This window comes from Leucopleurus acutus, assembly GCF_964270905.1.
Source record: "Leucopleurus acutus genome assembly, chromosome: 15".
Taxonomy (NCBI): domain Eukaryota; kingdom Metazoa; phylum Chordata; class Mammalia; order Artiodactyla; family Delphinidae; genus Leucopleurus; species Leucopleurus acutus.
Genome location: NC_139157.1, coordinates 65,082,918 through 65,106,897, shown reverse-complemented (window position 1 = coordinate 65,106,897; position 23,980 = coordinate 65,082,918).

Genomic DNA, 23,980 nt, shown 5'->3' with positions numbered 1-23,980 from the left:
CTCCTAATTTATCCCTCTCCCCTCTCCCTTTCCCCGTTGGTAACCATAAGTTTGTTTTCTGTCTGTGACTCTGCTTCTGTTTTGTAAATAGATTCATTTGTATTAATATTTTAGATTCCGCATATAAGTGATCTTTCTTTTTTAACGTTTCTGTATACCTCAGTCCATTAAAAACTCTGCCAATATACATATACTCCTTAAGGTTTACCTATGTTTATGTTTAAAATTCCTACTTCTTGAATATCATATGACAGCTCTGCATATGTAACCTGCAACAGGCACACAGGTGTGCTATGTGATAAATAGAGTATCTGCTAGCTTGCCTTTCATAATTGCATATTCAACTCATTTTGTCTTCTGATGTCTCTCTTTGAGCCTTTGATTTCTCTGTTGAATTGTATAAGATCTTCTGTGATTTGAAATTATTTCATGTGATGTCAGAGGAGTTTTTCACCCCCTCTGAGGTGTGATTTTGTGAGCAAGCCTAATGTTGGCTCTCTGTTCTGTAAGTATGTCTGATGAAACACTTGTTATAGACTTAACACCATAATAAATTACTAAATTAAAATTGACATAACTTAATGAAGAAGAAATTGCTTGACAAGGTTTATTAAATATTATCTCACAATCAAAAGTGTCTTATCTGAGCTTAGATATATAAAGGAAATCTTAAGACTATAAACAATCAGGTGACTGGGCAGTAACATTTCAAATGTTTTTAATAGAACATGACCATCACCTTATTTCACATTAACTTACTTGATTTTCATGGCTTTTTAGAATAGGGAAGACTGATATTTTTATCTTCATTTTGCCCGTAGGGACTCTGAGTCACAGAGGTTATACTATTTGCCTGAGGTTTCTGCAGCTAGAAAGTAGAAATACCCAGAAAAAAAGGTGTTTAATAACAATTAAGCATCTATTTTTTAAAACCCAATAACAAATATTTGTTCTGAATAAACTATGTGTTTATTTTTTTCAAACCCACTAGATTTAAACTTCTTTAGTCATTGCAGCTCACTTGTTTTGCACTATTTGACAGATGCCTGTGTGGTAATGTTAATTTACAAAGAACATTAGATTGGAGTGCCTTATGCATACCTCCGTGGGGAGACGCTTATATCACGGTTTACGTAGTTCATATTTTCTTCTCTGTCTTCCTTTTCCCTCTTCTTCCTCCCTCATTTATTCATTATCAAAAAAAAAAGTCATATTAGACACCCAATTTATTTGAAGTAGAGACCCAGAAGCTAGGCATACCAAGGAATGGAAAAAGATCCTTGATCGCAAGAAACATACACTCTAATGGAAAAGGCAAATAAATTAACTATTACCATAGAGTGTGCAAAGGAAAAAGTGCAGGGGTGGGTGGGAATTGAAATCAAGCGTGGTGTGCATGGCTGTGGATGTCGTGGGTAATGTTTTATATCTCTAATTTTATGTTTTTCTTTGATGGGTGCTTATAAAATGAATTACATCTCTTGACTGCACGTTATCTCATTGTACATACAAATAAACGTAGAAATAGAAGATAGCTAGGTGAAGGTCAAATTCAGATTCTTTAAGTAAAAAAAAAAAAAAAACTCCACCGCAAGTTTTTTTTCCATTTAAATTAAGCTTGAAAAGAAAATAAGATATTTTTTCTCTTTCTTGCCACTAGTATAACATCATGAAGCTATCCTTATAGGAATGACATTCACATTCACTAAGAATTTTGAGTCCTTGAAGAATTAAAGGTTGTATTCTTTACTAGGAAACACCCCAAATCAATTTTTATCTTGACTGTAATTGACACTACTTATTGTATCCCGAAAATGTGATGTATAACAATTCCAAGCAGTTGTCTTATGGAATGCCTTTACACCATAATTCTGAGGAAGAAGCTTAAAAGTAGCATGCAATAAGAGCAAGAACGAACTGGAGATAAAATATATACTTTCAATTAAAAAAGAGAACTATTGTATATTATGGCCATTCTTTCTTTTGATGTATTTGCCTGATGTTTTGTGTACCTCAATACACTGGGGTTGGCTTTGGGAAGAAATGCATATGAATGCATAACAGGCCAGAGATGAAAATTTATGGCCACTATCTAAAGTGGCGTTTTCAGGATATTAATAGAATTTTAATTTTATTGCTTAAAGAATTTTTTAAATACAAAAATCATCAGCTTCACATGAGATCTTTATGAACATAACAAAAAACTTATGGATATTGAAGGCAAAAGAGATATACTTGATTGTTTTATGTTTTTAATAAGCATCTCTAAAAAAGGCCTATTTTCCCCAGTTTACGGTGCAGAGGACAATATCTTAATAAAATTCTTATTTTTTAAATTCGTTTATTTTTATCACAAATAAAATTTGACAGACAGAAGATACCAAAATCAACACAGAGTGATATCCATGACTACAAATTTCTTTGCTCAATTATGTAAAAATCATTTAAAATCCACATAAGAAAATTTAACTGGAATATATGTTAAATATTGATTTTTTAAACATAAACATTTTTTAAACATCATTGATTTTTTAAACATAATATCAGTACAAATATAATCCAGATACAGATTAGTAAGTAGGCATACCACATGTGGCTTGGCCTTCATATTTTTACAGGTGTGCTCCTTTTTATTTAAGGAAACAAGGAGAACTTGAAGTATATCAGCATTTCTCTCTTCCTCTAATCCCGAGAGTTTCGACTGAATAAGTAAGTTCAGCCACATCTTTATCACATTTAGTCTAGGGACAGAGGACTTGCCCCTGAATTTAATTTAAATGAATATTTGATTAGAAAGATCAACTTAAAAGTTTAGATTACACTATTTAACATAGTATTATTCATTTTAAATATTTTTATACATTTATGAATAAGGAAATCAAGTTTTAGAGATGATTAAAACTTGCCCAAAATTATAAACCTAGGGGATGGCAGAGAAAAGATTTAAATCATGTAGTTTTTAAGGCGAGTGATTGTTCCAGCCTTCCACACTCAGTGCCTCTGATGTTTCCGTTACTGACCTGATAAGAAAACGCCACTTTATGCAAAATGTTGGTAACAATATGTACATTCCACATTGCCTTGTGCATGTAGAACAAATTATGCCATGGGCCATCATATACACTAATAAGGTCAGTGAAAACAATGCCTTTGAATATTGAGCCAGTTTTATACCAGATACCAGTCTTGTGGCAGGCATGAAGAAATTGTTTTAAGTTTCCTGTACATTCTTATTCAAAAGCATTTTCAAATGAAACATCCTTCAGACATCCTTTAACTATTTTGCTGGGGCTTAGGAAAAATGCAAAGCAATACACTTTCAGGTGTACACTGTACAGTATAATTTGCATACAAATGCATTTTTACTGAAAAAGATCAGGGCAGGGTTTTAAATGTGTTTCTACATTGAACTTTTAGGCATTGTGTAAAGTTGAATAGAATATAAAATTTGGAATTCTCTCTAGTCCTACACACACCATATGGAGTAAGTTGATGTTTTTCGGGTAGCTGGGTACTAATTCACTGAAGCTGCTGCAGAAAGAGTCATACACTTTAAACAACATTAATGAATCAGATCATTTAATATCTTTTCGTGCTCAGGCTTAATCAAGGACTTTCAACCCCAAATATTAATCTCTAATGGTTATTTATAGTTGGGCATCTTGATGGAATAAGGGGGGACTTTTTTCTCGATGTCATATAAGACATTAGTAATAAAACATAAGACTGATTACAGATTTTAGGGTTTCCTGTATAACTAATTATATCAATGCATTAAAAATGATGTAAAAGATAACAGGAAAATAATATTATCCAGAAACCCAACAAGATGAAATGTACATGGAGCACTCCTTAAAATATTAGAGAAGCCATATAACCAAGAGGAAATACAATAGCTAAAGAAGACTTACTTGGTTAAGGTAATTTCAGGGTCAACAAAGCTGGTAAGGGAAATAAAGATAATTGAAAAATATTTCTCTGAATTTAGAACTGATAGAGTAAAAATTTGTGTATGCCGTTCTGTCAGAGTAGTACGTAATCTGAAAAAGTAAAAAGGCTAACTGCAGAATTGAAAAGGTGTAAATAAACTGGATGTAGATTAGAAGGAAATGGGTAAAGTGGTATTTAAGGAAGACACTTTGAAAATGCATTGTGTATTTTTTCATATATATCATCAGAATTAATTCTTTCAGATAATTTTTCTTGAGGAAAGAATGTCTCTCTTGAGAATTTATCCCTTAAGCTGGCCCTCCTTTGGGTTTGAGGCCAATATTTGTACTCTCTGTGTGGCTTGAATAAAACCAATCAAATATTAAGATGTTGAACATGTCCATGAACTGGGCGATAGGTCTAAAGAATTGTCAAAGATTGTGTCTCATGGTGAAAAAAAATGAGTTGCAAAATAATGGGGAGAGATTTAGAATCAAGGTGATTAAAATAAATAAGTCAAGTATTCATCTAATAAAACCTCTTGAAAGAGATTTAGCAGGGAGGGTTATGAGAGCAGAGTACTAGGCACTATTTGAAAATGCAACGGTAGACAGAATTTTCCAGAACTGAAGAGAGGTATGAATTCTCAACTTTCAAAAGCCCAACAGATCCCAAACAAAATAAATTGCTAGAAATCTATACTTTCAAATACTGTAGTAAAACTGAAGTACATATAAGAAAGAAAAACGATATGAAAAGTTGCCAAAAAGGAAAAGACAAATTCCTGACCAGGGAATGACAATTAGACGAAAGCTGATTTCCCGTCAGCAACAATACGAGTCAGAAAGCAATGGAATAATACCTTCAATGTCTTGAGGAAAAAATAACTTGAATCCTGTACCTGGCAAAACTATCAAGAAAAAGGATGAAATAGAGATTTTTCTTTTATCTCATAAAAATTGAGAGAATTTACAATCAAGACTTTTTTTAATGACTTTATTGGAGTATAATTGCTTTACAATGGTGTATTAGTTTCTGCTTTATAACAAAGTGAATCAGCTGTACGTATACATACATCCCTATATCTCCTCCCTCTTGCATCTCCCTTCCACCCTCCCTAACCCACCCCTCTAGGTGGTCAGAAAGCACCGAGCTGATCTCCCTGTGCTATGCGGCTGCTTCCCACTAGCTATCTGTTTTACATTTGGTAATGTGTATATGTGCATGCCACTCTCTCACTTTGTCACAGCTTACCCTTCCCCCTCCCCATGTCCTCAAGTCCTTTCTCTAGTAGGTCTGTGTCTTTATTCCCGTCCTACCCCTAGGTTCTTCATGACTTTTTTTTTTTTTTTTTTTAGATTCCATATATATGTGTTAGCATATGGTATTTGTTTTTCTCTTTCTGACTTACTTCACTCTGTATGACAGACTCTAGGTCCGTCCACCTCACTACAGATAACTCAATTTCATTTCTTTTTATGGCTGAGTAATATTCCATTGTATATATGTGCCACATCTTTTTTATCCATTCATCTGTCACTGGACATTTAGGTTGCTTCCACGTTCTGGCTATTGTAAATAGAGCTGCAATGAACATTGTGGTACATGACTCTTTTTGAATTATGGTTTTCTCAGGGTATATGCCCAGTAGAGGGATTGCTGGGTTGTATGGTAGTTCTATTTTTAGTTTTTTTAAGGAACCTCCATACTGTTCTCCATAGTGGCTGTATCCATTTATATTCCCACCAACAGTGCAAGAGGGTTCCCTTTTCTCCACACCCTCTCCAGCATTTATTGTTTGTAGATTTTTAATTAAGACATTTTTGTTAAAGGACCTCACAAAAACTTTAGGAAAAGATTTTCCAGGAGGACAGTGTGAAACAAAAGAATATCTAAAAAATATTGACTTTATCAAATAGTAACATTATGACCTAGTGTTAAGATAAAACACGATAGAAGTAAAACACTGGAAAAGGTATAATTTGAGAAAGAGCACAGTAAAGACACTTACTTTTCAGTAAATGGGTAAAGCAGGGTAGAGACACAGTAAAGACCTTGTTACATTATATGGTATACTAAATTTCAAAGGTGATCATTAAATTATTAGAAATAGGTGTTTGCTTAAGGTAAGCAGAAGAGGAAAAATTGAAGGGAAAACAATCATTGCTTTTTTTCAAGGAGAAAATTATAGAAATATGTAAACTCAAAAATACAAAATTTGTCAGTAATTTAATATGTATAAATGGGCTACTCTTAAAAACAAATATGTTCAGAATTGATTTTAAAATTTTAGTCTCATAGTGTTTGTAAAAGATACAGGTGAAGCATTAACTTGTAGAAAGTTTGGAATTATAAGAAAGGGGAAAATAATACCAGACAAATACAAACTACTTAAAAATTGCAGTGGCTATATTAAAATATATATATGTGTGTGTGTATATGAATATATATATATACTTTTATTAAAAAGCATTTCTAAAAAAATGGATACAAGCTTCACCTCAACAGGGAGACCTAACATATGTACATTGTGCATATCTAAAAATGTAGATAGGTAGGTAGATAGATAGATAGATACATAGATAGATAGTTGTAGAGATATATATATATATATGCATTAGACAGAACTTCAAGAAGAAATTAGGGAAAGATTGTAATACACTTCTATTAATTGATATATTAAGAAAAAAATAGTAAAGGTATAGAATTTTTTCACAGCACAATTAAAAAGTTTGATTTCATATACACTTATAGAACCCCTCACACAAGAATGGGAAAATACACTATTTTTTTCAAGCACACTTAGAATCTGCCAAAAATTGACTGCATACTAAGTAATGAAAAATATCAAAGAATTGGGATAATACAAAACAGTCTGACTACAATGCTCCAAATTTGGAAATCAATATTAAAAGGTAACCTTAAAATCCTATATATTTAGAAATTTAAACACACATTTCCAACTGACTCATTTGTCAAAGAATAAATCAGAAAATAATTAGAAAATAATTAAAAATAAATAATAATTAAAATAAAGTATAAAAATATAGAATATGGTTAAAAGGACAAAGGAAAACTTGTAACTCTAAATGTTTATATTTGAAAAGAGGAGAGTCTACAGATTTGTAAGCTAAGTGTTCCACTTACGAAATCAGAAAAAGAAAAACCGAATAAATACTAATGAAGCAAAGGGGAATAAAAAATAAGAGAAATCAATGAAATAGAAAAAATAATACAGAGGATTAATGAAGGTACACCGTTTCTCTTTGAGAAGATTAATAACATTGACAGTGCTTTGGCAAGATTGATCAAGTAACATATAGAAAGGGTTCAAATGATATTAGAATCAAAACAGGTATATAACTATAATTGTTACAGAATTTTAAGAAGATAATTCAACAATGTTTTGAATAAATTCTTGCCAACAGATTTGAAAGCTTAGTCAAAATACCTTTCTAGAAAAATACAAATTGCCAAAACTGAATCAAGAAGTAATAGAAAAATTGAATACTTCTGTAATTGTTAAAGAATTGAATCAGTGATTAAGAATCTTTCCACAGATATTATAACAGGCAAAGATAGCTTTATGGAAGTCAACTGAAAATCCAAGGCAGAGTTAGTTTGATAGAATACAAACTCATGCAGTGAACAAAAAAGGAGGGGATACTTGATCACTCTATTAATGTAACTATTTCAGCCTACTTCCAAACCAGAAAAGGCCAATGAGAGAAAAAAACAAAAGAAACAGGTCAATTTCACTCATAAAAGTAGATGCCAGCATTCCAAAACAAACTAAATAATATTTTTAAAAGAAAATACCATCACGTACAAGAGATATGGTGTTGGTTCAACATTACAAAATCTGTTAATATATTCATAACATTAACAGATTAAAGAATAAAAACCATTTAAACACCTCAGTAGATACAGGGGAAAAATAGTGATAAAACTTCTCACAGACTAGGAATAGAGGGAAACTTCTCTAAGCCAATGAATCTATGCAAACCTACAGCAAATATCGTACGTCAGTGAACTATTAGAAACATTTAGGTATTGTCAATGGCTGCTTTCATGCTACAATGGCAAAGTTGAATAATTGCTAGAGACCGTATGGCCCTTGGAGTCTAAAATGTTTACTATCTGGTCCTTAACAGAAAAAAAAATGCCAATTCCTGGTCTATAGTCTAAAATTATTAGATTTAATAAAGCAGTTTATCAAGTTTGTCAAATATATCAATAAAAATTAATTGCATTGCTTTATATTTACAATAAGAACTTAAACATATTTATATACATGTTTTATACACATAAAATATTTTAGAAATAGAAATTGAAGTAATAGAATTTCAGAAATCTCATTTTGAAGAATATTATTGAAAAATAATCAAAGAATTTAAGGAAGATTAAATAGATGGAGAGAGAGAGACACCACACTCATAGGTAGGAATACCTAAAATTGGAAAGACTGTTACCAAACCCATTTTGGGTCTGCTCACCTGATGCACAGTGAAGCCAGTCTACTGACACCAGGTTGTAATGAAGGAAAATACAGTGTTTATTGCAAGGCACCCAATCTGGGGACAAGTGGGGAGGAGAGGCAGCTCATGCTCAAATGAGACTCCCAGATGGGTAAGAGTTTTTAAAGGTGAGCGGGAGAGGGTGGCGGGGTGCCTGACCAACTAGTGCTCAGTTCTCTGATTGGTTCATGGTGAGGTAGCCAGGTGGTATTTGGGGAATCTCAATCATCATCCTTCTGGTTCCAACCTGTCTTGGGTCTATGTGCTGCTGGTCAGCATGCAGTGAACTTCCTCCACCTGGTGGGGGTTTTAGTATCTGCAAAACAACTCAAGGATGTGACTCAGAATATTATCTGCACCCCTTGAGGGGAACTAAAGGTCCTACTTTGTTTTATGGTTAAACTATTATTATTTTGTCTTGCTTGACTGTTTTCCTTTGTTTCTGTATTTTCTCACTTCTCTGATTACATTTTATTATTTGTCGTTGTGAATAAGAATTCACACAACTATTGAAATCTAGTAGTTTGATTCTTAGATATACACCTTAGTGTAACTCTCAAGTGCACTAGGAAATGTACACAAGGATGTTTAAAAAAGGAGTGCATCTAGCAACAAATTCCTAGAGGCAGGATAACTAAATGAACCATCTATTACAGTAAATCTCCAAAGCCAAATGCTGAGTGAATAAAGCACACAAGAGTATACACAGTATGTTTCCCTGACTAAAATGTCCAAACACACAAGACTAAACCATATCTAGGAGAACAATGTATGTGGTAAAACTCTGAGGAAAATCAAAGTGATGGTCGGTCAGAAATACAGTTCGATGTTCACTTCCTGGGCAGAGGATAGGGGTATTGTTGATAATGTTCTCATTCTTATCAGGGGTGACGAAAATTAGGTGTGCTCTTTTAGTCTCTACATATAGGTTAGTCATACTCGCTGGCATAAATGATACCCTTTTTTATAATACATAGCTGTAAAATATTTTTGAACAAACTAGACAAATGGTAAATAAAGAGCATGTTCCTACAAAAGGTTGAGGTTAAAGGTTTGATTCTTAAATGTATAAAGGTTCACCCTTTATATCACACACCAACTACTGTAAATTCATTCACAACTCCTCCACTACAGCTCTAGCTCCCACCCCCACCTCCACAGATGATCACTAACAATTTTTTGATAGCTGAAAGCTCTGACGTGGCATTCAACCTCTAGATTTTTCATAGGGTAGGCTAAAAAAGAAGAAAAACAAATACCACTACATACTATTTGTAATTCTTTGTTTTTCAGAGTCACATTGGAAAATGTGCTGTATCCATTAACCTTTTTGCAAAGAGCAGAAGGTAAGCTAGTTAACATTCGGCAGCTTCGCAGTCTATCGACTTCTAATGAAAAATGCACTGCTACCTTTATTTTCTGTACACTTGTCAGTTGCAGAGAGTTTGTTACAAGGAGAGCCATTACTAGCACTGTGTTTTACTTTCCCAATCCCCCATTTTCTGTCAGTACATATAAATTGAGGGAGATCTTGACTTACTACCATATGCATTTTAATTTTCTCACTCAGAAATCTCATATTGACCAGTCGCTTGTTAATGGTTTAGTCTGTGCCTAATGAATTTTGAAGATCTTGGAAATAGTGCTTGATAGTGATCCTGTAGGATAATCCAGAGTTAACTATCTTGCATTTAATATGAAGCAAGAAGAGGCTAATGGAAACAACACATTCCTCTCTGGCCTTGGAAATTATCCAGCATGTTCCCATAATCACAGAATGATTAAAAATGATGATGGTATCATGGAATATTTGTGCAAGGGACAACAAAGATGCAGGCCTAGTAATAATAATATGGTGGCAGAGTCCCAAAAGGAAAAAGGTGAGTTTCCGGTCTAGAATATCATCTCTAGATGGTGGATGTCCTTTCTGGCATATAATTAATAGCCTGGGATTTCACTCAGTAATTGTTGATTACATAAGGCTTTACCATTTGCTGATAGGTAATTCAAAAGTCCCCATAGGTCTTTGTCAGTCCTCTATAAATGCAGGCAATAGAGCATATACCCTTTCCCAATTCCTTTTTTATGCCGTCCGTACATATCTGTATAATTCTTAGCATTTGTATCAATTTGGATAATTTCAACTTCAGGTAACAGCCATAATTAGCATATATATGTATATATTTCTCTCACACAATAAGTCCTCAAGTGAGTTTCCAAGGTTAGTTAATTCCGCTGCTGAACAATGTCGGTGAGGAGACAGAGTTTCCCAGTCTTTCACCCCGCCATCCTCAGCCTCTTGACCTTTGTTCTGAGGCTTGTCCCCTCTTAGTCATGAGGAACCCACATATCATGGCCTTAGGTAATAATTACCAAGCAATTATTTTAAAATTCTTTTCCAGATTTATTGAGATACAAATGATTTATAACATTGTGTAAGTTTAAGGTGTACAATATAATGTTTTGATATGTGTATGTACTGTGAAATAATTGCCACAATAAGCTTAGCTAACACATCTGTCACCTCACATAAGTTATGATTTGTTTTTTTTTTTGGTATGGTGAGAACTCTTAAGATTTATTCTCTTAGCAACTTTCAAGTATACATTATTGTTAACTATAGTCACCATGTTGTACATTACATCCCCAGGACTTATTTGTCTTACCACTGGAAGTTTGTACCCTTTGACCACCTCTACACATTTGTCTCCACACCCCCGCTTCCCCAGAAAACACCAATTTACTCTCTGTTTCTATGAGCCTGTTTTTGTTTTTTTAGATGCCACATATGAGTGAGATTATTCACTATTTGCCTTTCTCCATCTGACTTATTTCATTTAACATAATGCCCTCAAGTTCTACCCATATTGTCACAAATAGCAGGATTTTCTTCTTTTTTATGGCTAAATAATATTCCATTGTATATATGTGTGTGTGTGTGTGTGTGTCCATGTCTTGGCTATTGTAGGTAATGCTGCAATAAATATGAGTGCAGATCTCTCTTCCAGATAGTGATTTTATTTCCTTCAGATAAATACCCAGAAGTGGAATTGTTGAATCATATAGTAATTCTATTTTTAGTCTTTGATTAAATTTCATACTGTTTTCCATAGTGGTTATACCAATTTACAATCCCACCAAGTGTGTGAAAGGTTTCCCTTTAATCCACATCCTCCACAGCACTTATCTCTTGTATGTTTGATGATAGCCATTCTGACAGATGTGAAGTTATAGCTCACTGTGATTTTGATTTGCCTTTCCTGATCATTTGTAATGTTGAACATCTTTGCATGTATCTTCCGGCCATTTGAATATCTTCTTTGGAAAAAATGTCTATTCGGGTCCTTTGCCCAGTTTTAATTGGATTATTTGTGGTACCTCCAGCTTTGTTCTTCTATTTTAGGATTACTTTGGCTACTTGGGGTCTTTTCTGGTTCCATACAAATTTTAGAATTTTTTTTTCTAATTCTGTAAAAATGCCATTGGACTCTTAATAGGGATTACATTGAATCTATAGATGATTTTGAGTATTATGGGCATACTATTCCAACCCCAGTGGAATCTCATTTCTCATGATTCAGAATTGGGTCACATCCATTTCTATACCAGTCACTGACAATATACATAGATTTGCTTATACTAATTAAGATTTACTCCTTAACCTGCTATCAGCTGGGCAGGGATGCAACCTTTACTGAAAAGCAAGATAATTTTATGTAACAAACTCAGCATCCTGTTGGGCTGATGGCTGTTAAGTTGGTAACCAAGAGTGTCTGCCACAGAAATGGAAAAGGCTTTTAGAACTTTCCATGCAGTGCCTTTACCTAAATCTATATAAAACCCAAATCATCTCTGCTCATTTGACTCTTACATAGATTCTTTTCTTAATGATCCACGAGAGAAAGCTCATTATAATTTTTAAAGAAAGTCCTCTAAGTCCTTTAGTAAAATGATTTTTTCTTCTAATATCTCATATTTAAGCAGAAAAATGTTTTAGATGATAGATTACTTGTAAACTTCTAAACAAAAGCAAGAAGCTTAATATCTAGACACTTTGTAGTATTTCTCAGGGAAGATATTTAGACTTCTGATTGAAGAAAGAACATACAGCAGATGGAAACAATCATAGATTTTTTTTTTTAAGTCAGCATTTAGTTCAAGACAGATCCAATAGGAAATCCAGGAAGAGAGATTGAACAGAAATTTGACTTTTATCTATTCATAATTCTTACCTCATCATGCTTTTAAATGAAAATATATACTATAATCTTACCTTGGGATTTGAAGATAGAGGAAATGTGTGACAAAGAACTTGCCAAGTTTTCAGAAATAATTCTCTGCATTATTGCAAGCATTTTGAAAGGAGCTTGTTCAGTGTCTAAGTGGCTCAAAATATGTATAAAGGAGAAGAAATATGAGGAAAGTAAGCTAATATGTATAGAATACCCACGGTATGTAAGGTACAGGACTAGAAACTTTATATACCTTTTAAAGTGTTCTTTGCCTGACAGACTTGAAAAAATACACATTGCTGCCGTGTTTTATTTGGAGAAATTGTTGAACAGAGAAATGATGTGATTGGCCATATTGCTCACAGGGGTTGTGTGTGACAGAGCTGGGAATCAAATAGACATGTCTCTGACCACATAGCACATACCTGTGCCAGGACATAGAGGGATCCTGCCCTCTGCCTTAACCTACCACATTACCAAAAATGTCTAAGGAAAGAGACGAAATAAGTGAAAACACTTAGAAAAACTCTACTTTGGATACACAAAAATTGGTTAAGTCTATGCATTAAGTTATGGGAATGGTGGTGAAATGGAAAAGTTTTACTTGTTTTGTGAAAGAGGTCTTTATGTAGAGCCCTTGGAATCAAATGTCTATTCTCCTGAATTGTTGGAAATAATAGGAAAGCAACAGGCAAATATATTTTAAATTAAATGTAGATACTTCCTACATTTCAGAACATACTCTTTTTTTTTTAATGTGTCTATAGTTATAGAACACACACTCTTGGAATGGAATGTATACTTTTTGATGGGGATTTCAAACAAGAAAACTGCAAACGTAGAAATTCCTACCTTCTAAGATAGACCGTGGAGAGGGTTGTCAGGGGAGGGAAGCGTTGGTGGCAATGATGGAAAAACACCTTGAAGGGAGGCTGCACCGGACACTACTCCCCCCATGTTTCACATTGTAGCTCCATGTGTGAGCACCGGGCTGCTCTCCACACCACAGTGCGAAGTGTAACTCTGAGTACCACTGAAAAGAGGACTTCTCCCAGTGCCTCACAAGTACCAAAACACCTGCATAGCAAATGTCCCTTATTCAAAAAAACAATATCTGAATGCACTCTTTTTTTTTAACGTTTTTATTGGAGTATAATTGCTTTACAATGGTGTGTTAGTTTCTGCTTCATAACAAAGTGAATCAGTTATACATATACATATATCCCCATATCTCTTCCCTCTTGCGTCTCCTTCCCTCCCACCCTCCCTATCCCACTCTTCTAGCTGGTCACAAAACACTGAGCTGATCTCCCTGTGCTATGTGACTCCTTCCCACTAGCTATCTATTTTACATTTGGTAGTGTTTATATGTCCATACATACACTACCACTCTCTCACTATGTCCCAGCTTACCCTTCCCCATCCCCGTGTCCTCAAGCCCATTCTCTAGTAGATCTACATCTTTATTCCCATCTTGCCTCTAGGTTCTTCATGACCATTTTTTTTAGAGTCCATATATATGTGTTAGCATACGGTATTTGTTTTTCTCTTTCTGACCTACTTCACTCTTTATGACAGATTCTAGGTCCATCCATTGAATGCACTCTTAATTCTCAGGCTCACAGGGTTTGTGTGTGTGTGTGTGTGTGTGTGTGTGTGTGTGTGTGTGTGTGTGTGTGTACACATACACTATATAGTTCCATAAAAAGCATACATAAATAATGTAAATATTGAAACAATTTTAGAGATTATATTTTATAGATTATTGGAGGGTAATACAAATGCATGAATAAGGGTTCATTCATTTTCCTACACAATTTTATTTTCTTCACTTGCTGGTTCCATTTGATAATGGAAAATATAATGGCGTAGAACTGATATTAAAGCTATTATATCTATGCTAAACAAATTTAAACATATAGAGTTAGAGTCAGAAATACAAATAAAGGTTACCTGGAAAAACAAGGTATTTGTAACAAGAATATATTAAAAAAAAAAGTAAAAACTAGGATATTTGTCATTTAAAGTTTTCCTTCATTAGATTACATTCTGATAGGCTAAGGTAGACAATAGAGATCATTTTCTTGGCATGTAATTAAACTGGTTGAACAGATAACTGTCTTACCAGGGAACCTGTTGCTACCATGTAAGAGATTAGGAGGTGCCCTCCATGTCCAAGGAAGTCACATCATTAGGAGTGCATTTTACCTATTTTAGCTCTCTTTGTGGTCCTTCACTTCAAAATTATCACAGATAGAGAAAGTGTTATATAGAGGTTAAGGGTGGAAGGGTCCATTTTGGGTTTCACTATATTTTATCTTAAAGGACTTTTATTAAATTATCTCAGCTGGAAAGAGTCAGAACCATCTCTTGTGAGTCAGTTCCTCTGCACAATTCCCATGGCCCTCAGGACTTTAACCTTGGTCTTGTAGACTTGTGTTCATATTACTTCTATAATATAAATTTTACTGGAGGCAAGGTCCTTGTCTGTTTGGTTCATTCAAGAAACAACAATGGAGCATGTGACACATTGTAGGAACATAAGATAAATAAGGTAGACCACTGGTGGTCTAGATAAGAGAAAGATAAGAAAGTCAATAATGACCATACCAGGAGAGACATTTACTGACGTAAATTTAGTCATATCAGAAATCTGACTGGGAAATACAGAGCAGAGAGTTGGCAACTCTGCTCGGAGGTAAACGAGATTTCACAGAGGCAGTTACTTTTAGGATGAGGCTTAAAGATAGGCATTAAGGAGGAAAAGTTTTTTTCAAAGTAAACAGCACTGTTGAAAGTACTATATCATGATAACTAGGGCATGTTTAGAGAACTTGCAGAATTCAGTTCTGTCCAGAGTGTAGGATGTACAATGCTAGAAAGTTTGTATTTTAACCTGAATCCACTGAAGAATTTTTAGCTGTGACAAAATTGACAAAATCAGATTTTTCTGGTAAGAGGATATGATCACTCCTGTGGTCCTATGGTAACTATGAAATACGTGAGGTCAATCAGACTGAAAGCAAGTAACGGAAAATTCAATCTAAGGTAATTTATAGCTTAAAGATGATTGGTTGGCTCCTAACCAGTATTAAGGTGGATTCTCTGTATGGGTCCAGTCAGGGCTTAGGCTCCATTTCTCTCCAAGTCCTCACTGGCCTCCTCCATGACTTGACTTTTCCTCAGACTGGCTCCTCTCAAGGTACAAAATGGCTCTCAGCATTAACTGGCACTACGTATTTACTCCTTCACATCTGAGGAGAAAGAGGTTTTATCCCACAAAGATTAAACAATGATTCTAAGTTTTGCTTTTATTAGCTCAACTTGAACACTGCAGTGCGAGGGATGAGATCATGCATATTGGTTTGTGTCAGTCAGAGGCAATGTCCAGAGCTGGTAGTCACATTGATCCTAACTGTATTGGGGGCTAGCTACACAATGGGGTGACTTGGCTTCCAAAAGGAAATTATGAATGTTATTAAAAAAGGAAAACAGAAAAGGGAAAGAATACAGTAATGGCTGCTGGGTAGGCAACCAACAAAGGAGCATAAAGGAATATACTCTTATCACTGTCCGGGCAAGAAATGACAAGAACTTGAATTTATGTACTGGAATTAGAAATAGGGAACAGTGGAAAGTCTTAAAGGTGTCAAATGATTGACTTTGACATGTGTGGAAACAAGAGAAAATGAAGAATGCCTCCAAGTTTTATGGTTTGGGTAAATGAAAACTTGGTAGTGACATAAACAAAGGTAGAGGAAATAGAATGTGATTAAGTTTTCAAAAAAAGGATAAAAAGGTAAGATTATGAATTGTTTGGAATATATGGAGTTTAAGGTGCTTGTGTGAATTTAAATCGACCTGATTAATAAGTAATCTAATAAATCGTTGTGGATTTCTATTGGTATATACAGATCTTGACTGAAGACAAAGACATAGATAAAAGTAGAGGTTAATGGTAATTTAAATGAAGGTAATGGATGAGAATAACAAGTAGATTTCTTGAGTGAAAGATTAAACGACCAAATACAGAACCCTGACAATATTAAAATTAAGAGATTGTTTGAACAAGATTAAAAAGTAGCACTGGCAACTGAGAAAGAAGTATGTTTAAAGCAGAACCAGTAGAGTGTATGAGATTTTACTGTAACGGGAGGAAGAATGTCAGAAAGGGGACAGTGGTCATCTACATGTTATTAATTTTATATAATAAGTATTATTTAAAAGCATGTCTAGGGAAGAAGTGGGCTCTTTCAGATAGAACTGCAAGGGAAGGCCTCTCTGCAGAGGTGATAATTGACCTGAGACCTAATTTTAAAAAGTAAGGAGACATTCAAAATATGGCGGGAAACTTTCTCAGGCGCTCAGAATAGCAAGCAAGGTAAGCTGGAAATGGGTGAAAAGTGGCAAGAAGGCCAGTGTGGCTGGAGCATGACTAGAGATATGGGCACAGATTGGAGCAAAGAATGGTTTACAGGCCATGGAATTTAGACAGTAGACTTTAGTGTTAACGGGAGGATGTTGAAATGTTTTAAGCCGAAACGTACCATGATCTAATTTACATTTTCAGAAGGATTTCATGGTTCTTAGCTGGAGGAGTGTCTACAGGGAGAGAAAGAAGAAAGATGGAGATCAGTTGGCATCTACTACAGGAGACCAGGTGAAGAGGATGGTGGGATGATCTAGGATGTTTGCAGTACAGAGGTGAGAACCATTTGCATTCAGAATCTATTCTGAAGATGGCAACGTTTAAAGCACTTGATAATGTACAGTAGAGAGAATGGGACAAGTCAAGGTGACTTGTAGCAGCTGATCTAGATGTGAAACACTGAGATAAGAGTTAGTTGGAAGAGGGAGGATGGACATTTCTGCTTTGGCCCACATTAATTTTCTGTGTTTTGTAAACATTCAGATGGAGCTATTGAGTAGATAGTGTAATAATATGTGTAGAGGTAAGAGAAGAGTTTGGGGCTAGAGATAAAGGGGGATTTGAATGACATCATGTGGTTAGAAAAGAGATGCACTGGCTGAGGTCTGCAGAATTCATATTTAGAGTTTTGAAAAATAAGAAATATCTCAAAAAGGAGACTGGGAAAAAGTCATCTTCGTAGTAGGAGGAAAACCTTGAGAGTGTGTTATCCCTGTGGCCAAGTGAAAACAGTGACCCACAAGGCAGGGAGCATCTTCTGTTTTAAATGCTGCTGAGAGCTCAAAAAAGAGAAGGTAGGGAAAACAATCATTCAAGCTGAAGAATTCAGTGAGAGAAATTCAGTGGGTTGTTGGGGATAAGATGTTGGATGGAGAAGACTATAAAAAGAATAGGAATTAAGGAATTAAAGATAGCAGATACAGAAGTCTTCTGATAACTTTTTCTATAAACAAGAGCATAAAAGTGGAAGATGCAGTTTGAAAAGGCTGTGACGTCAGAGGAGTGTTTTTTTTAAGTACAAGAGATAATAGAGCATGCTTGCATGCTAATGGGAATCTTCTTGTGGAGGAGAAATTGATGATGTAACTTCAAAGTTTTTGAGTGAAACAGAAAGGTGACATTAGCTACAGTGGAGGGGTTGACTTAGTTTTTGGGATCATTCACCCATTTGTGGAGAAAGAAAAACAGCACACGGGTATAAATTGAGATAGATTGTTGGATTTGTTAATGAAAAGATTAAATTATCTTCCAGTTGCTTCTGTTTTTATCAGGGAAGAAAGAATCAAGTTATTAGTTGAGAGTAAGAAATTTATTTGGACAAAATGAATTTGGTTATCAATTGTTAATCAATAGTTGGAAATAATGTCATTGAAGTTTACAACTGACCAAAATTATTGTTAGAGATATACTTGTATAAGATGCCAAAACCAGAGTTAGCAATATGACTAAACTAGGACAAATTAAAAGACTATCATATAGTTAACATCAAGGTCCTAGTTAGTTCTCTTGACTGTTAACATGCTCTTTGCTCTCTTTATGTTTCCCCATATTTCTATGCTTTTTTTCCCTTCTTGAATCATCTTCTCCAGTAGAGTATTAGCAGAAAAATGTAAGAGACCGTTAATGTCAAATCACTTTATTTTCATGAGAAATTTCTAGACAAATGTTTGTTGGGAGAGATAACTCCCAGAGAATATTGTACTCTGGACTTATGTGTGGATATAGTTTATCTAGGCTAACTTTATCTCTTTTGAAAATGGGTAATCAAAAGTTGTTTGTATCTCTATCCAGTTATAGGTTTTCAATCAGGAAAAGGAAATGATAGTAAAAAGTCCACTGTGATTCAGTCTTCTAATTGTGAGAAGACTGGATGTGCTTTATTGTAAGTTCACCTTTGTTCACTACACAATGCCTTCTTGATTAACTCTTAGATTATACCTTTAGCAGTTGTTCATGCAGATTCTATAGACTTGTGCCACAACAATTTGACTCTTCAAATACTTTACTTTTGAAGATGTGCCATTAGTTCAATGGGAGAAAAACTTAAATCTAAGACTTCTGGTGAATATAAGGAAAATGGCAGTATCCTCAATCTTGGTACGACACAAGCTGATTGCTACTCAATTTCCCAAGACACATTTGCATACCCTGAACAATGTCTTGGAAAGGCAGCTGATAAAGTTTTTATGCATGTAATTCTCACATTCTAGGGTTGGAGTGTGTGTTAAGGTATTTACAAACTTTTTAAATGGATATAAATTTGATGGAAGGTAATTCACCTTAATCATTTAGTTTGTCACAGTAGGTATATTAAACCTAATGAGCATCCAGACCCTCCCTGAAGGGTAAGGAAAAGAGTACTTGTCTCTCTGCTGAAGGGCTTTTCAATAACGGGGCACAATCATGAATAACTGCTCACACGAAGATGTCTCCAACTTTCAACGCATACTAGAATGAACATAATGTCTACAGTGTAGTACATTCTCAGTAAAATTTTCACATATGAAGAATAAATGCCTACCCCCTTGTCAGCCAACAGGATTTTTTATATTTATCTTTTTCCTTCTGTAGTCCTCTAACTGTTTGGTTGTATTTTGTTTTTAAGGTTATCTTCTGCTGAGAAAATTAGTGTCATGTTTGAATCTTTTAATTTGTTCATACCTATACGTATACAGGGAAACCCAGAGTGCACTGGCTCCCAGATTTTGGCACCCAAGGAGAAAGGGCTATCGCATTTCCTATCCAGGCTTCTTGTTGGAAGATTTCTTTCTTCGTTGTTGGAAAGCTTTCTCCTTGTTGGAATGTTTCTGGAGCACAGAGAGGTAGCTACAACTAAGTGTGTCTGAGGTGATGTCCATTTTTGTTAACCGAAATCAGGATAGTATCATGATAAGTTTAGATTTTCTAAAGGGCCATGATAATGATAATATCTCAAATTCCACCCATTTCTTTCCCACCGGGCCTTTTGTTGGTTCTCTATTTGCAAAGTTCCTTCAGGGTTCATTTTAACGTAGTGAAGAGGGTCTATAAGCCAGATTGCAGATGTTAGAGTGGGTAGAATGTGAAAAAGTGGAGGCAGAGAGTATATGCAAATCCTTCAGGGGGCCTATCAGTAGAGAGAACTATGAAGCTTGGGGGTAAATGAGGCAGGTTTGAGTTTCACATGATTCAGCCACCAGAGTCCTTCTGTTTATGACTACACCATCTTTACTATATGGCTAAATTTTTTTCTAATACCTTACCAGAATTCAAGTCACCCCTTCCTCCTTTTTTAATATGGAAGATTCTTGACCACATTCCTCTAGAAAGACAACAGATAAGAGGAAAGGCTGATAATATATGACAGAAAGAGAAAAATTGATAGAGTAAAATACATTCAAAGGCAGAAGAGCCCAGGTGGATCCAGGGCCCAGGAAGGGGGAAAAGACTTCTCTTCTATTATATGAAAAAGAAAAATGGAAGAAAAAGAAAACCAAAAAGACCAGGTTAAGTTTGTGAATTTTTTAAGGATATTAAGAACATCCCATCTAATAGGTCTCAGTTTTCTTTGCTGAGTAGTAAGCAGGATAATCTGCTGAGAGTGGAGGGAAGGAAGTTGTCTCCAGAGATTTGAAACTATCCCAGAAGGTTTGAAGTAGTTTCTTTGGAGAATGTGAAAATGAGCTGATGAAGAAAACAAAGATTATCAGGAAATGTTTGAATGACACTCACACATTTGTAGAATCTAATGAGGTATTAAGCAACCAGAATAGGAGTTTCGGGAAATGGGATACTTGAAATTTAAACATTCATAGTTAGAACATTTCTAATAATGATAAGACCCAGAATGTGACCCTAGCAAGGGGTTACTGAAACAGAGGGAAAGTCATTAAGGAAGAGGAGATAAAGGAACCAGCTGATGGACTTTGTTGGATAGGTTATTCACACTGACTTTGAAATTACCTTTGACATAGCTTTTTCAGTGTGTCCAACCACATTTATGATTTGACTGCATGTAAGCAGCCTCAAAGATGGATCAGATGATTCCATTCCTGGGATTTGTTTGGTGTTCCTTTGTGTGCTCCCCTTCCACATTTAATAGAGTGGATCTTTTAACCACTATGGTATTGTGGAAATGACGCAAATTAAATTCATATTTTTCGAGGAGATTGACAGTAAAGAGGACCAAAGTGAAGAGAGCTTGAGCTTCAAAAGATTCTGGGAATTTGACACCTGAGGTGAGGCCATAAAGACACTTGGCACTCATCTTTTTTCTCTTAGATCACTTGTTCTGAAGGAAGCTGCCATGTTGTGAGGATAGTCAGGCAGCCCTCTAGAGAGATCCACCTGAAAAGGAACTGAGGCCTTCTGCCAAAACTAGGACTAGATTTCCAAGCATGAGATTGAGCTAACGTAGAATTGGATTCTTCAACACTAGCTGTCAAGTAGAGTACCATGTACTGGTTACCAATCCAGGGGGAGGACCATAAACACTTCTACCCATTGCATCTTGGTACCAGAATCACCAAGGAAAACACAACTCAATCAAGTAGTAGATGGAACAAAGTGCTGTTTACATACAGAAAAGACAGAGAAAGATTAGTTTTGTGCTACAGTGGAAGGACCCCGTCCCCTTCCCTAGAGGACAGACATAACAGTGGAGTTGGCCAAATGCCATATGAGGCATGTGCTTTAAGCAGAAACAAAAGAGTACTCATTGAGTGTGAAACAAGGAAAGATATTCCCACCAAAGTGATAAGCCTGTCATAAGCTGTGTGGGCTCTTTATATCTTGGTAAAGAACTGTTCCAGGACCAAGGCCTGTTCTTTATGCAACTGAGGGAGACCAAAAAGACTGCATGCATGAGACTGCCTTTCCCAAACATAGCCAAACAAAGCTTCAGATGGTTGCAATCCTGACCAACATCTTGGTGTCAGGAACATTTGATGGCCTATTGAAAATTGATTTATAATTTCTGCTTCTGATAGTTTAAGTTTAACCTTGTATTGAGCTAGTGTTTCCAAATATGACTGGAGTATTTGCTAAAAATGCAGCTCCCTGCAGTTTTTACCTCAGACCTAGTGTATCAGAATCTTCAAAAGAAGAGCCTGTAAATCTATATATTCTACTATATCCATGATTATTCATGATTAGCAGAATTTTGGAAATACTAGGTGTGCCAGAGTATCAAAAACCTGAGTACTTGGGCCATGACAATCTAATCCTTGATGTAAATTATTTAGGCATTATGGTATCAGCCTATATCAATAGACATTATAATATGAATTTTTATGAAGAGTGTTTGGGTGTGTCTAAGAGTGTATTATTGAATATATTTAAGTTGTTCCACCAGTCACATTTTGTTAAAAAAAATTCCAGACTTAGTGGCATAGAACAATGATCACTTTATTGTGTTTATTGATTTCTTGAGTCACAAATTTGGATATAAGCACAGTGGAGCTGGCTTGTCCCTGCTCCATGTCTGAGACTGTGTCTGGGAAGACCTAAATAATTGGGGAAACTAAAAAAGCTAATAGCTAGAAAGACCTGGAGACTTAGTCTCATCTACAGTGTCTGGTTTCATATGACTCAAAGAATGAGCTCTGCTAGAATATTGGCTGGAGTGTCCACATGAAATACCACTATGTGCCTTGGTGTTTCTCAAAGCATGGCAGTCTTAGGGTAGTCATGTGTCTTGCATGGGAGCTCAGGGCTCCAAGAGGGAGCATTCCAACAAATGAGGCAGAATTTGCATGGCTTCTTCTGACATAGCCTTGGAAAATCATGCATCATTTTTTCTGCTGTATACTATTAGCTACAAGTAATTTACTAACGCCAGGCTGTATTTAATGTTTGGGGACTCCGACCTCACCTTTTAATGTCTTAGCTGGAGGAGTGTCAAATAATTTGAGGCCATCTTTAAAACTAACAAAATGATGTACCGAGAGTTTTTCAGAGAAAGAGAACTAACTGTGTGTGTGTGTGTGTGTGTGTGTGTGTGTCGTATGACTTTGGTTGATAACACTGTATTGTATAATTGATATTTAAAAAAAAAAGAAGACACTGTATGTGATGTTTAACGTGTCACTTCACTGGCTATGAAGTGCCAAAATTAAACATTATTTCTTGATGTGTCTGTGAAGTTGTTTATGGATGAAATTAGCATTTGAATCAGTGAACTCAGTAAAGTAGACTGCCCTCCCTAATGTGGGTGGACATCAACCCAATTAATGCTTTAATTGAACAAAAGTTGGAGGAAAGACATTTTTGACCCTTTTTTCTTGCCTCACTGTCTGAGCTATCTCATGCCATCTTCTCTTGTCCTCGGGCTGGGATATTGGCTCATATGGTTCTCAGGCTTTTGGACTTGGACTGAATTATACCACTGTAATTCAGTTTACAGATAGCCTCCATAATCATGTGAGCCAGTTCCTCACAGTAAATCTCCTAACAATATCAACAATCACATTAAATGGTTTAAATATTCCAGTTAAAAGGCAGAGATGGTTAGTTGGATTTAACAGCCACATCCAACTATGCGTTGCTTATGAGAAACTCACTTTAAAGATAAAGACATAAATAAATTAAGAGTAAAAGGAACGAAAAAACTATACCATGCTAATATTAATCCAAAGAAAGCTGAAGAGGCTATATTAATGTCAGTCCAAGTGGATTACAGAGAAAATAATATTACTTGAGATAGAGTATCATCCCATAATTATAAAGGGGTCCGTATACCAAGAAGGCAGAATAATCCTAAATGTTTATGCATCTAATAAGAGTTTCAAAACATGTGAAGGGAAAATTGATAGAGCTGCAAGGTGAGAGAGGTAACTCCATGATTAAAGTCAGAGATTTCAGTACTCTCCTCTCAATAACTGAGAACTTAAGTA